Source organism: Lynx rufus, unplaced genomic scaffold, assembly GCF_022079265.1.
Source record: "Lynx rufus isolate CCGP_SWC_20201006 ecotype Redwood Valley unplaced genomic scaffold, mLynRuf1.p SCAF_29, whole genome shotgun sequence".
Classification (NCBI taxonomy): Eukaryota; Metazoa; Chordata; class Mammalia; order Carnivora; family Felidae; genus Lynx; species Lynx rufus.
The window spans coordinates 3,849,519-3,862,887 of NW_025814844.1; the positions used below are offsets into that span (position 1 = coordinate 3,849,519).

The 13,369-nt window shown below is 43.0% G+C and overlaps 1 protein-coding gene across 2 annotated transcripts in view; it reads right to left on the reverse strand.

Moving 5' to 3' along the window:
• The window catches only part of GNAL (G protein subunit alpha L), a 152,612-nt gene that overhangs the window by 92,193 nt on the left and 47,050 nt on the right, over window positions 1-13,369 (reverse strand). The window lies entirely within an intron of this gene.

The window sequence follows — 13,369 nt, forward strand, 5'->3', positions numbered from 1 at the left end:
CTTTTCATTTCGTTGAAATATTTTGTTCTGTCGATGGTTTCCTTTTCTGTGTAAAAACCTCTTAGTTTGATGTCGTCCCACTGGCAATTTCTTATTATTCAATCTAATAGGTAATACAAGTCTTCTATATAAATGCAGATCTGGACCATACATAATGAAGCCAATAAGATGAAAAGCAAATGAGGAATTAGGAGACTCTGTGTCTAGTCCTGGCTTGACCTCTGGGTCAACACATTTGGAAGACCCTAGACAAGTCTCTTAAGGTTCTGCTGTCACATCTTGCTCATCTATAAAGTAAGTTCACGCTTAAGGCTAGACTAGACACACTTAAGTCCGCTTCCAGCTGAAATGCTAAGAATCAAGAAGTCAAAATAAGAGTGGAGAGAAGGATGGGGCGTCTGGGTGGTTCGCGTCCGACTTTAGCTCAGGTCATGATCTCATGGTTCACGGGTTTGAGCCCTGCGTCAGGCTCTGTGCTGACAGCTCAGAGCCTGGAGCCTGCTTCAGATTCTGTGTCTCCCTCTCTCTCTACACCTCCCCCACTCATGCTCTGTTTCTCTCTCTCTCAAAAAGAAATAGTAAAAAAAAAAAAAAAAAGGAGTAGAGAAAAGGAGGTGTGGTCAAAATGAAGTGAAGAAGTCAACTGCATATGACCCATGATCTATTGGGACAAGAGTAGTGCTGAGTACAGAGCAAGTACTGGAAACAGACACCCTGGAAAGAGTTAATCTCCCAAATTTCTTGGTCTCATGAAAAATAATTTGGCTTAAATAGAAAGTAGTTTCAACTTTATCCTCAGTGAAATCAGCTTGGACCATTTAAAGCAATCTTTTCAATGAAGCTCATACATTTTCTGAAGTTCTTGTAATTCTTTTCTATTATCTGTGCAGTTGTTTTTATTTCTTTCTACCGTAACCCTTACACTATAAAATCTTACACTGGAGTAAGTATAAAAGTCTCCAGTTGAATTACCTAGAGCTCAGCTCCAAGACAGCCATGACTCTAAGAACATCTCACCAGGATATTTCTGCAGGGCTAGACTCTCTTTCTCGATTCCTGTTGTAAGCAGGACTCTGCGGATGTTTCACGATTTGTACAAGGTGCTCTGGCACCACTCCCCTCCATCCCTGGTCTACCTGCCAAACTCCTTCATTCTGCGGTCTGGTCCAGGTCTCACCTTCCCTGGGACAGGGCCACCAACCGCTCCCTAACAGGCCAATCCGACCCTCCTCTGCATAGACAACATACCTCAACGTGTCCTAGTTGTTTATTTAAACTCCTTCTGGACACACAAAAATGTACCTTGGCATTTCCAGTGTTTACCCCAGTTCCTGACATACCAGGTAACCATTCTTGAAAAACTGTATTGAATGCTTATTCGGAGAAAACTGATAATGGGTAATTTGAAAGATAATTACCCTCTGGTAAAGGAGAGAAATTCACATGATATGATGTACTACTTATTAAAGATAACTTTTAACAATGATCATCTTTATCAGCTTAATTCTTTCAAGCAGATAAAGATGCCAGTTGATGTCCTTTGAGTTTCTTGGGTAAGTGATTACATAGTTTCACCAAAACAAATAAAAATACAACGTTTTAAGAATTATTTTAAATAACCTAAAGAAATTTAAAAACGAGTACTTGGTTATGATATTTCATCATTTAAAATGCAAAGCAATCGAACATTTAAATAATGTAAAAATTTAGAGGAGACTGGGTAAGGAGAGGAAGCTTGAGAAAGACGGGTTAGGGTTCTCCCAATAATTTCTCAAATCAGTCGTATTCTTGTTAAAGGTATTCTTTAGGGTAATGAATATGCTGCTACGGATAAAAACAAATGAAACCTGGTAATAATTCCATAAAACTGCTAACATTAGTTTTGATTAAAATAAAAACTCAAGTAGCGATTCTTGTTTTTTACAAATACTCATTTGACTGAGATTGTGTAGATGGTTCTAGAACCCAATCAAGAATCACGGATGGTAAAACTCATTTTTGAAACCAAACATCACTCGCCTATCCGATGGATGATAATAAAAGGGGGGAAAAATAAGGAGAAAATGTCTGTTTTCCTTTTCCAGAGAGAACTGTAAAAAGAGTTTTTGCTGTGAAAAGTTTTCATTCTTTTCAGATATTTTTGAAGAATTATCATTGCACTAAGTGTAATATTTTATTTATTTTATTTCATTTTATATATAGAGAGGGTGTGTGTGCATTAGTGGGGGAGAAGAACAGAGGGAGAGAGAGAGAGAGAGAGAGAGAATCTTAAGCAGGCTCCATGTTCAGCACGGAGCCTGACATGGGGCTCGATCCCATGACCCTGGGATAATAACCTGAGTCGAAATCAAGAGTTGGATTCTTAACTGAGCCACCCAGACACCCCATAAGTGTAATATGTTTAAAACAATGTTCACAACTTACATAATACTTTGTGCATGATTCAGCCTGTGTATGTGTGCGTGTGTGTGTGTGTGTGTGTGTGTGTTTTAGATGTGTATGTGGATAAATACGTAGGATAAACAAGATTTTGGTAAGGTTCATTTCACCTCAATGTGGGATAAGCAAGTTCAAATGGAAATGAGTGGCTGTTTATCTTTTCTCTTCCTACATTTTACATGCTTTATAGAATGAAAAAAACACAATTAGCCTGAATATAGTTTTGACTACTAACACTTCTTTAAACACTAAGTAATTATGTGCATGTGTAACAAACTGACTGCCACAACTGTGATCTCACTACTTAAGCTAAAAGATGACATTCTTTCTTTTTTTAAACACCATGAAGCCAAGTCGGTAGACCGTGGGCTCACCTTAGGCTCCAGCCAAGCTCATGGCTTCCACAGTCCGTCAGGACAATGAAGGAGCTACACTGGCAGATGGATCCTGATTTCGTGATGGGCGTGTGCTTCCTGACCAAGTGAGTGCTCGTGTGATTCCGTGGACTGCCAATGTCTCTTCCTGTCTGCATTCTTCTGTTCCGTCTCCCAGAAGCCTTGTTCCAAATCCACAGTGTGCCCGATTTTTTAATAAAATGAATAGTAAGTGTTCCAGCTGGGTTGGCAGCCTCTGTCCTGTCTCCCTAACTCTCCATCTCCTTTCAACACCCACCTTGACTTCAGCTAGGCTGGTTTTTCCCAACTCGGTCCGTAGCTCTTGCTGCTCTGCTAATGAAAACATTATTCTCCCAGGAAGTAGCCCCACCACACGAAGCCTGTGGTCTGATCTCTACTGTCCTTAGGAATCTTCTCTGAGTGGCTACAGAATCTCTAGTCTATCCTGCAGGAGGTAGCATTCAATTATACAACACTGTGTGGCTCATTAATTCTATAGCATATACCATAGCTTGCTGTACGTACGTCTTGTTTCTTCACTAAGTCGTAGGTTTCCTGAGGCTACAATCTTTGTGTAACTTTGCATAACTCACAGTCCTAAGTACAGTGCTGAGTGTGCGGCAATTACCTTGGTGACCACAGTACACATTTTGGAGCAGAACTGTGTGGCAAATGCCATGGCAAGCAAGGAGGCGATGGTTCCTACCCCCACTAAATACACGTTTATTGGCAAAACACAACACGACTATGACGTGTGAGCTTTAAATAAGAAGGATGGGTAAAGATTTGAAATCATGACACATAACCCACTTTCTAAGTGAGTTTAAGCCTTGCTAATCGGAGGAACTCAAAGGGGGCAAATACTCCTTTCTTTAGTTACTTATATCCCTCAGCATTAGTTGAGAACTTCCTAAGTACTCAAAAGGAACCTCTGGCAAATCAGTATTTAAATAAAGACGAATAGCACCCAAACTGTGTTTTGGGAATCGTGGTCGTTCAGAGAGGAATTAAGAAACAGCAGGCAGGTTTTGCAGGTGGTAAAGCAAGAACTGGTGGGAAGGAGGGACCACGTATGATGTGCGGAGGGAGGTAAGCGTGGCACATGGGAGGAAACCGGGGTCTTTCCTAATGCAGAAGTTTCAAGGACTGGGAAGTGTGGGAGGGACAGAATGTCCTAAAGCCAAGAAGGAATACTACAGGATGGGTACAGAATGAACGGGAGACTCCTATGAGACAGGGCACACGGCCCGACAGGAAATGGTCAGAGAAATAGCCCCAGAGAACTACCAAACGCTCTGACAGGCTATTAGCCACCCAGAACCCAAAGGTCAAATGCCCTCCAGGTGTTCCACTTGGGTTAACTGTATACTGTAAGGTACCCCTCGGAGGGATGAAGGCTGTGGCTTCTACACTTTAAAACATGGATGTTCACCCTCCAGTTCTATCCACGTTGTTGGGAGAGTGAACTATGCTAAGTGAAGTAAGTCAGTCAGAGAAAGACGGAAACTTAACAGAAGACCATAGGGGAAGGGAAGGAAAAATAAGTTATGAACAGACAGGGAGGCAAACCATAAGAGACTCTTAAATACAGAGAACAAACTGAGGGTTGATGGGGGTGGGGGAGGTGGGTGACGGGTACTGAGGAGGGCACTTGTTGGGATGAGCACTGGGTGTTGTATGTGAGTGATGAATCACAGGAATCTACTCCTGAAGCCAAGACTACACTGTAGGTGAGCTAACTTGACAATAAATTGTTTGAAAAAAATTAAGAAAAGAAAAAAAAAAGAAAACTATTACTCTGAAAGCAAAAAAAAAAAAAGAATAAATAAAACATGGATGCCTAATAAAATTTTCCTATATTTTCATAACGAAGTACTCTGGCATTTCGTCTAAGCACCAAAACCATTTCCTTACAATTTAATGCTAATTCGTCAATGTCAAATTTTATTTCAAAAACATTCACTTGGCAATTCAGGCTAGATATTTTCCCCACATTTAAAAGATTAACTGCAATTGTGTTTTATAAGTGACTACCACTCTGAGATAAAAAGACGTTAAAAGGACTGCTTTCTGAGGGCCCTAAGTCAATTTTATGCTACACCGGCTGTCTCTGGGTGCGAGACTGGGTATCTGGGGGCTGGAGTAAGAGAGAGACTTTTCACCCTTTTACATCTTTTGGACTTTGTGCCATACACAAACACTTCCTATTCAAAAAAATACAAATACAACTTAAAAAAATGCAACTGCTTTGTGTAGTGAAAATGTTATGCATACAGTGGATTTAATTTAATCCAATGTTGTTAAGAAAGGCAGAACAGAAAATGTACAGGAGTATTTTAAGAGGTGAGGAAAAAACCCCACACATTATGGATGAGGTTCTCAAGCAAAACTAAAAAAATTCAAAAATCAGTGTCTGGAAGGAATCTTTTCAGGAGTAAAGTCATTGCTCTGCCTCTTAAAACCTCAGTGTACCTTTCTCACAAACCACACGTGTCAACTCGTTCAAGTCTTAATGTGACATAAGTATACCCTACTTGTCTGCTCCTTCCACCATTTCCTGAGAGAGAGTCGTAAAGTTCAAGATGTTTTCTCTCCCAGTTACATAAAACTAGCAACGATAAGGACAATATGCTCTAATGCTAAGGTATTTTTAAATGTCATAGGCTCCTGGAAAGAGCAAGTGTCCTTCGAAGTGAACTTCTGCTTTGGTAAGCCAAGTGACAAATTCCCAATGTATCAAAATTTGAGATGAGACTTGACAGCAAAAATCTCACACTTTCAAAGGATTGGAGGTTTCAATGACATCTTACTCAAGGAGTTAAAAAAATGTGTTGCTTTATTTTGTGACCCTTGAAAATGTGTCCCCTGTAAGGAAAAACACTCTAGGGAAGAGTTGCCTTGTGGGCTCAAGCCTGGATTTCTTGGTGTGTTGTAGACGAGAGGTTGCTCCACACGCTTTTATTATCAAGAGCACAGAATAATGGCCTTTTAATTATGTGAAGAGCAGCATCACGATCTACGTTCTATTTGGTTTTCACTGTAGGATGTAGAGAGAATCAAAAAAATTGGTAACAGCTTGCCCCTTAAGTATTTACTGTGGATAAAATTTATTAGTCTGCTAAAATCAGAGTGTGAATGTTTTGATAAGAACAGGGTAGTTATATGGCCTCAAAAAGAACATTCCTAGAACAGACGTAGGAATTACAAAGAGGAAAAGGGCAGCAGACCCCACCTTCACTAAGAGCTTCAGCGTTAACATCCGTGATGCACTAGGAAGGATACGAGGTCACTTCTGGGCTTTTGCTGCCAAAGCGTTAATTGCATCTGGTCACGACACATCAGATGAGCCACAGTGAGGGCACTCCACAAAATTAATGTCTGGTCAAGGTCAGGACAGAAAGGAAGGCTGAGGAACTGATGCAGAATAAAGGAAAAATGGAAATGAAATGTAGTGCTTGATCCTGGATTGGACTATTGACCAGAGTTCTCACGATGATGATGACGATGATGATGGTGACAACGACGAAGACGACGCTGCAATTTCACTAAGTTATTCACTATATATTATTATCTGGACAAGTGGTGAACACTGAATAACATTTGTAGGTTACAAAACAAGACCAAATCAATGTTAAATCTCCTAATTTTGATAACCATACTGTGCTTATGGTTAAGCACAGTGCTTAACCGCCTGTCCTTGTTCATCACAATACACACTGGAGTGTGCCTGTCCTTGTTCATCACAATACACACTGGAGTATTTAGAGGTAAAGGAACATGGTGCCTGCAACCAACTCTCAAATGGTTCATGAAAAAAATGTGTGTTAGTGTAGACAGAAGGGGGAAGCAAATATGGCCAACTAGCTATTGGTGAATCTGTGTGATGAGTGCCTGGAAGTTCTTTGTACTACTTTTGCATTTTGGGGGTAAGATTAAAAGTGTTGCAAAATAAAAAGTCACTTGTTAGGAATGCCCCTTATGATACTGTTTCAAAGAAAAAAAATGGAATTTTGTTTTATTTTTATTTATTTATTTTTAATGTTTTTACTTATTTTTGAAGGAAAGAGAGAGAGAGAGAGAGAGAGAGAGAGGCAGAGCATGAGCGGGGGAGGAGTAGAGAGAGAGGGAGACACAGAATTCGAAGCAGGCTCCAGGCTCCGAGCTGTCAGCACAGAGCCCGATGTGGGGCTTGAACCCACAAACTGTGAGATCATGACCTGAGGCAAAGCCGGACGCTCAACCGACTGAGCCACCCAGGCGCACCAAAAATGGAATTTTAAAAAAGCATCCTCACTGAAGCGCTAGTCTTGTCGATGGATCTAACCAAAATACTTTATTAAAATAATATCAATTCCTTTCATTTTATACCAGCTGTGCAAAATGAAGTATGGGGGTTCCATTTGTCCTTAGCATTTTGACACAAGCAAAGTGAGGCTTGGAAGCAGGTTTCTGATGGGGGACTGCCTTCTGCCCAATGGCAGATGGACCCTCAGAGAGCCTTGCAAAGGCAGACATGCAGGAGTGGCCTCTTAATGGATTCGGGAGTAGTCTTGCCAAAGACAACTTACATTTTGTCACTCCCTAACTAGAATCAGTGAATGGTTTTCCAGAACCTTGAGGAGGAGGCCCAAATCCCCTGGCCTCAGCTCAGCATGAAGCTGGTCAGGTGGGGCCCCCCACACACTTCCAATAGCTCCCCATAAACATCTCTAGTGTAGCACTGTACAACAACATCCACTTTGTTCATAAGTCTGTATTCCCTCTAGAGGATAAAAGCGTCTAGAGGAAAAGTAGCGCTCCTTATTCATCCTGGTATCCACAGACACTTAAGTGTGTTGACTAAACACTGAAGAAGCAAGAGGAGCTAAGGTAACCTCTTGCACATCCACCTTTCCCCCTCAGCAGCACCTTCACACTCAGTTTTGGCAGAAAATCCTTGGGGGTCATCAATGCTATCCCACTGAAGACTGCTCTTCAGACCACTCTGTTATAAAGGCCTCTCTCCGGAGAGAAAGGGAAGCCATGTTCCATCTTTGCCAACAGCCAGGGTACTCCACGCGCAGTGGGAAATCATGAAACTCCCTGCTTCCCTGGCAAGTTCTTTCCCTCGTTTCCTGCCGTTTCCTCAACTGGACTCTCAGACTAGATGGTCTCTAAGGCCTCACCAACAGTCCGTTTTCAACACACACCACGGTTTTTAAAATATGACTTTGATAACGCCCTGTAAAATCAATATGGCGGCCTTGCTCTGAGACATAGGCACTCACCACTTCCAGCAAACTTCAGAAAAGGAAAAAAAATCCAGGGGTGCAAATGAGAGAAAGAATGGTTATTCTTTACTTAAAGAAGTAATCTTTCTAGGATTTTTTTTTAAAACTAGAGAAACACATCCTGGGACATTTAAAATATTTTATTTAGCAGAAGTCTAATGCTGAAAACTTTCCTGAGGAGGAAACTATTCTTGAAATGTGATGTATTTCAGTATTAACTTCCCTTGCGGAGGGAGGGGGTGCTTCAGGATACAGCTCATCTCTCTATTATTAGAAAGGGTGTGTTGGGGTGAGTACCGGGTTACAAGCATTAGCCAGAAGCTTGCTGGAACATGTGGCAAAACCAAGCAGACACTGTAGCCCCAGGGAGGAAGGTGAAAAATGTGACAGACATTTGGCAAATCTAGGGCAGTTACAGGTGGCCTCAGAGAACCTGTCGCTAGGCAAGGCACAGAACGGAAGGGGAGGACCAAGAGGGGCAGAGATGGTGGTAAAGGAGGAAGCCGGAAGTCACTTCAAGAAAATCTGACTGGAGGTAAGATGGAGTAGGAGGTACACGGCTGAGACACGGGGGGCTGTGGGTGACAGAGGCCAGGTGGGAGAGTACCTGGAGGAGCTCCCCCTGCCCCCGGGGCATCTGTGCTGTGAGGAGACACTCAGGCCAGGGTTCCCGAGCAGTCAGGGCCAGTGGATGGCTTGACAGCTCTTTGGGGATAAATAGAGACACCTCCTCCCAGGTATGTTGTGAGGTGTTGGGGACATCAGCACTTGGCGTGGACAGAGGACACGGTTTATAGGTGCTGGCTCAAAACAGGGCTGCAGGGTGCAGCTGGCTGGTGGGGGAATAGTGAGAAGGTTCAGTCGTCTCCCCCCCTGCACCCAGAGAGGACTTGACAGTGTGCAGGCAGCTGAGCGTTCATCGGAGGCCACCAGGGCAGGACTGTGGTGAGGAGGGCTGGCACCAAATCAATGCCGGATCACTGCTTCAGTCCTCACAACGACCTCACGCAGTAGGTACTGTGATCACCTCTGTTTCACAGTTGAGAAAAGGCAGACGGCAACGAAGTGATTTGCTCAAGGTCCTGCAGTGGCGGGGACGTCAGAATTGGAGCCCAGGTGGTCTGGCCCCAGTATTTTCCCTCAAGATCAAGACACTGTCCAGTCCACAGACTCCGAGATCCTGGACAGGAGTCTCTGGAGCACCTTGTCCACTTCCTAGCCCAGGAGGATGCTCTTTCTAGGCCCTGCCTTGGCCCTTGAAAGCACAGACGCAGCCTGAGCCCCGCGAGGCCATTCTCCCCTTGGGCTCCCGTTCAGGGCAGTCAGCTCCCCACCCCGCGGCTCCCCACACCAGGGGCGGCTGAGATCTGGGAAGGGTGCGCCCAAAGCGCCCCCGTGCAGTAATCCCTGTTTATTAATCACATCTGAAATTATCCAAGAGGATTTTTCTCTTGGATGCCATATATACAGATTTCTAAGAGTTTCTGGGTTACTGTGGAACACATACTGGTAGTTCCCACTTCTTACACTTCCTCATGTTACCCTTCTCTTTTACAACACAAAGTAAACCTCACTCCTTCGAAAGGCAAAGAACAGGGTGGGTGCCTGGGACGTGGATCGAAATGTCATCTTGAGTGAAAGCGAGGGTTCACTGTTTCGTTGTATGGAGGGGAACCTTCCTTTCCGTAACACAGCGTGATGGCCCAGGTGGCCAGTCCCCTGACTTGTGACACCCACAGCTCCCCAGTGGAGTGGACAAAGGATTGTGTTATATTCTAACAGGCACTCAGGAGTTGTTTTCCGTGTACCCAGCTGTGTGGTGTGAGTTGTCGGGGGAGAGGACAGGAGGACAGCCAGGGGAAAAGCCTGTTCCGTGGGAGCTAACACAACTGGCCTGTCATTTTCTGACAGTGCTGGGGGGCTCAGAGGGTCCTGATGAGGTTCGAGGGCAAATGCTGGGGACCTAGGGGGGTACTGCAGCTGGGGCTCCAGACGGAAAATTTACTCCTACATGACATATATTGTAGGCTTTAAAGACTTTTTGGGTGGTGGGATGAAAGAGTTCAGTTGGTTAGAAAAACACTAGCCCACTAACCTGGGTGATGTGAGTCCTAGAATTCTGCACGCATTCCCCACAGGACACAGGACAAGCGCACAGTCAGGAGTAGCTAAGGGTGCATCAGCACCGGATGCTTCTCAGCCCTTCCGTGCACCCTCCTAACAGCCGCTCCAGGAAGCCTGGCTTCCACATCTGTTCTCACTGAGGGGCAGGCCACTTGCCAGGGGTCACGTCTTTTGAGAGTGGTGGATCTAAGACCCAAGGTGGGCAGCTCCCCGGGCCCTACCCCTCTGCTCTGCAGGGAGCCAGCCTATTCTTCAACCAAATTCCTGGTGTACTTTTACCTGGGAGGGGAGGACAGAATAGTTCCTGCTCTCCGGGCTTATGCTGACCTATAATTCTGATAAAACGGTCACTTAGGAAATAGCAGCTAGTAATGACGGATCAACACATCAGACTGCTTTCACATTTCTCCTTGAACCTTATTTATCAGCTTCCCCTTAGAAAAAAAAAACCTAGCAAGCCACAATTTTAAAAGAGCTAATAAAATCCCCACATTTTAAGAAGAAAGGAACCATACAAATTACTAATTCAATTTAATTAATTGACTTAGGTTTGGTATTGTGCTAAAAGTTTTTTGGGAGGTGAAGGGGGAATGTGTCACAGTCATCAGCTGAAACAATTTTCAATCACCTCATGTGTAGATGAGCTGGAGGCAAAGGCATGGTCCTAACTAGCGCAGGGGTTCCTGGACGGACCCCAGTCCACAGAAAGACAAGTTTTGGATGTATGCATGAGAAAAGAAGTAACTAGGCATCGATCAGTGAATACCATCCCACACCAGGCTGCTCCGTTATCTCCCATCTGAATTGCTTCAATAGCTTCCTGAAGTTGCCCCTCTGCAGTCTTGGCTTCCTACTATCCATTCTCCACCTACAGCCAGAGTGGTCCTGATAAATCACAACCAGAGCATGTAACTCCTCTCCAAAGGCCCTTCAGATCAGTACAGATCTGGGAGGTCTGGCCCTGAACATTCTCCCTTACCCCCCACCTCTCCAGAACAACTGTTAGCTGGAGAGATGCCATCCCCTGTCCACCTCGGCATTCTCTATTAAAACTTAGGTTTCAAGTAATTCAGCTGCCATCCAAATGGAAGGCAATATGAACAGCAAAAAGCCAAAAGGTAAACTTAAGTGTAATATTCTTAGAGAAAATCCTTAAGACACCTCAAGATAAGGCTAAACTTTTCACGATAATGGGCAATCTCATATAATTTTAAATGTATATTCTGATTTTTCCTTCTTAAATTAAAGAACCCTGAAATTAACTTTTTATGATAAAATCCTTTTCTATCTACAAGAAAATGAGCCTAAGACCTCACTTATGACACCGAAAGACTTTCTCAAGGATCCAATCTCAAAAAATCCTAGATTTAATGAATTTGTGCTGTATTTACTATTAAGATACTTGATTTAGCTCTACTTTTATGGCCTATACAATAATATATATTTTCTTTAAATAAAAGTTAATTTTCTCCAATATCTTAATATCTTTCTCAGTGAGGATCATCAAAATGTGAATCCAAGAAATATTCAAGTTAGTAATATAAGTGATGACTATTTCAGAGCATGATAGAATACATGTTACTGAAAAATGTGTGGACATTAAAATAAAAATGGAATCTTCAGAAGGAACGTTATACGTTTAGGTATTAATTTCCTTCTTTATATAAATGTAGACTATTAGAAACATAATCACATTTGACACACCATAGGCACATAAGACAAAAGAATGTCAGGGTTAAAACCTACCGAAAGAGAAAAAAAAGGATTATCTCTGAAAGAGCATAATTGCATTCATCCCAGTCAACCCAGAACTGTTGGGTCCTAATTCTCTTTTATTTTATTTGTAATGAATTATGGTTTCTGATACTTATTTTTAAGTAGCCTTAACACACCTATGTGAAAATACATGTTTTCAAAGGAAATGGGTCCTTCAGTTTTCTCTTTTTATTAAAAATATTCACGATAGAGCTCAAAAACACTTTCACAGGTTAGGTGCTTTGGATTCCTTAGTAATCCCCTCAGGAGTTACTGTTTCTGAACTTGGCATTGAATATGAAATCCCTTATCAGGCGTGAGCCTATCATGTGAAGAAGAAAAACATGTGACTAACACACCTTAATTCTAATTCCTCATTACATGATAAGAATCACTTTTTCTCCTAAGTCAGAATGATATAGGAGATATTTTATGGTTACTTACTTTCAAGCAAACATGCCCAGACAGACTTGAGAATTCAAGTATATGTCTATGAATGTGTAAATCTGAAGTTGCATGGGAACGCCATCTGTGATTTGAGCTAGGACCTTGTAGTTTTGGGGGACCTCTTCGATACATACAGTGTCGCAGAGTACTAGGGGACACCCTAGAGCTCTAGCTGGCTGAATCACTGCTTTGGTCCTACCCCCTACGCTCCTCCCTCATCATCTCCTCTACCCCCTCTAAGCCATCCAGTTAAAAACACAGCTCAGGGAGCACCTGGGTGGCTCAGTCGGTTAAATGTCCCACTTCGGCTCAGGTCATGATCTCATGGTTCATGAGTTCGAGCCCCGCATTGTGCTCTGTGCCGACAGCTCAGAGCCTGGAGCCTGCTTCGGATTCTGTGTCTCCTTCTCTCTCTCTCTGCCCCTTCTCCACTCATGCTCTGTCTCTCTCTCTCTCTCTCTCAAAAATAAATACACGTTAAAAGTAATTAAAAAAATAAAAAAGACACAGTCCAGTAAAAAAGCATTCCTGCTGTGCCAGACACCCTAGCCCCCTTTTCTAGCCAGTTTGCCACTTCTAACCCTCCCTTTTAGAAATTCTAGAGCTCTGACTGGTTACACTGGAATGCTTATCAGAAGCAAAAATCAAATGAAAGGATGCAAACAAAAGCTTTAAAAAAGGGTAATCCTTATCTGCCATCTTGCTGCAAAGCCTATAGGACACGATGCTCCCGATGAAGAGACAGGGTAGGGGCTAGAAGGTGCACACTGGCCCACACTTCGGTCAGAGTACTTTACACGCTGTCTGTTGTACACACTGCTTTTTGCATCACCTTCCCTTCGAAGAGAGGACTCTGAGAAAGAAAAATGCCTCAAGAGCCCTACACCGGGTGATGAAAACTTTGAAATTCTGTTACTGTTGGCAATGTACACATATACA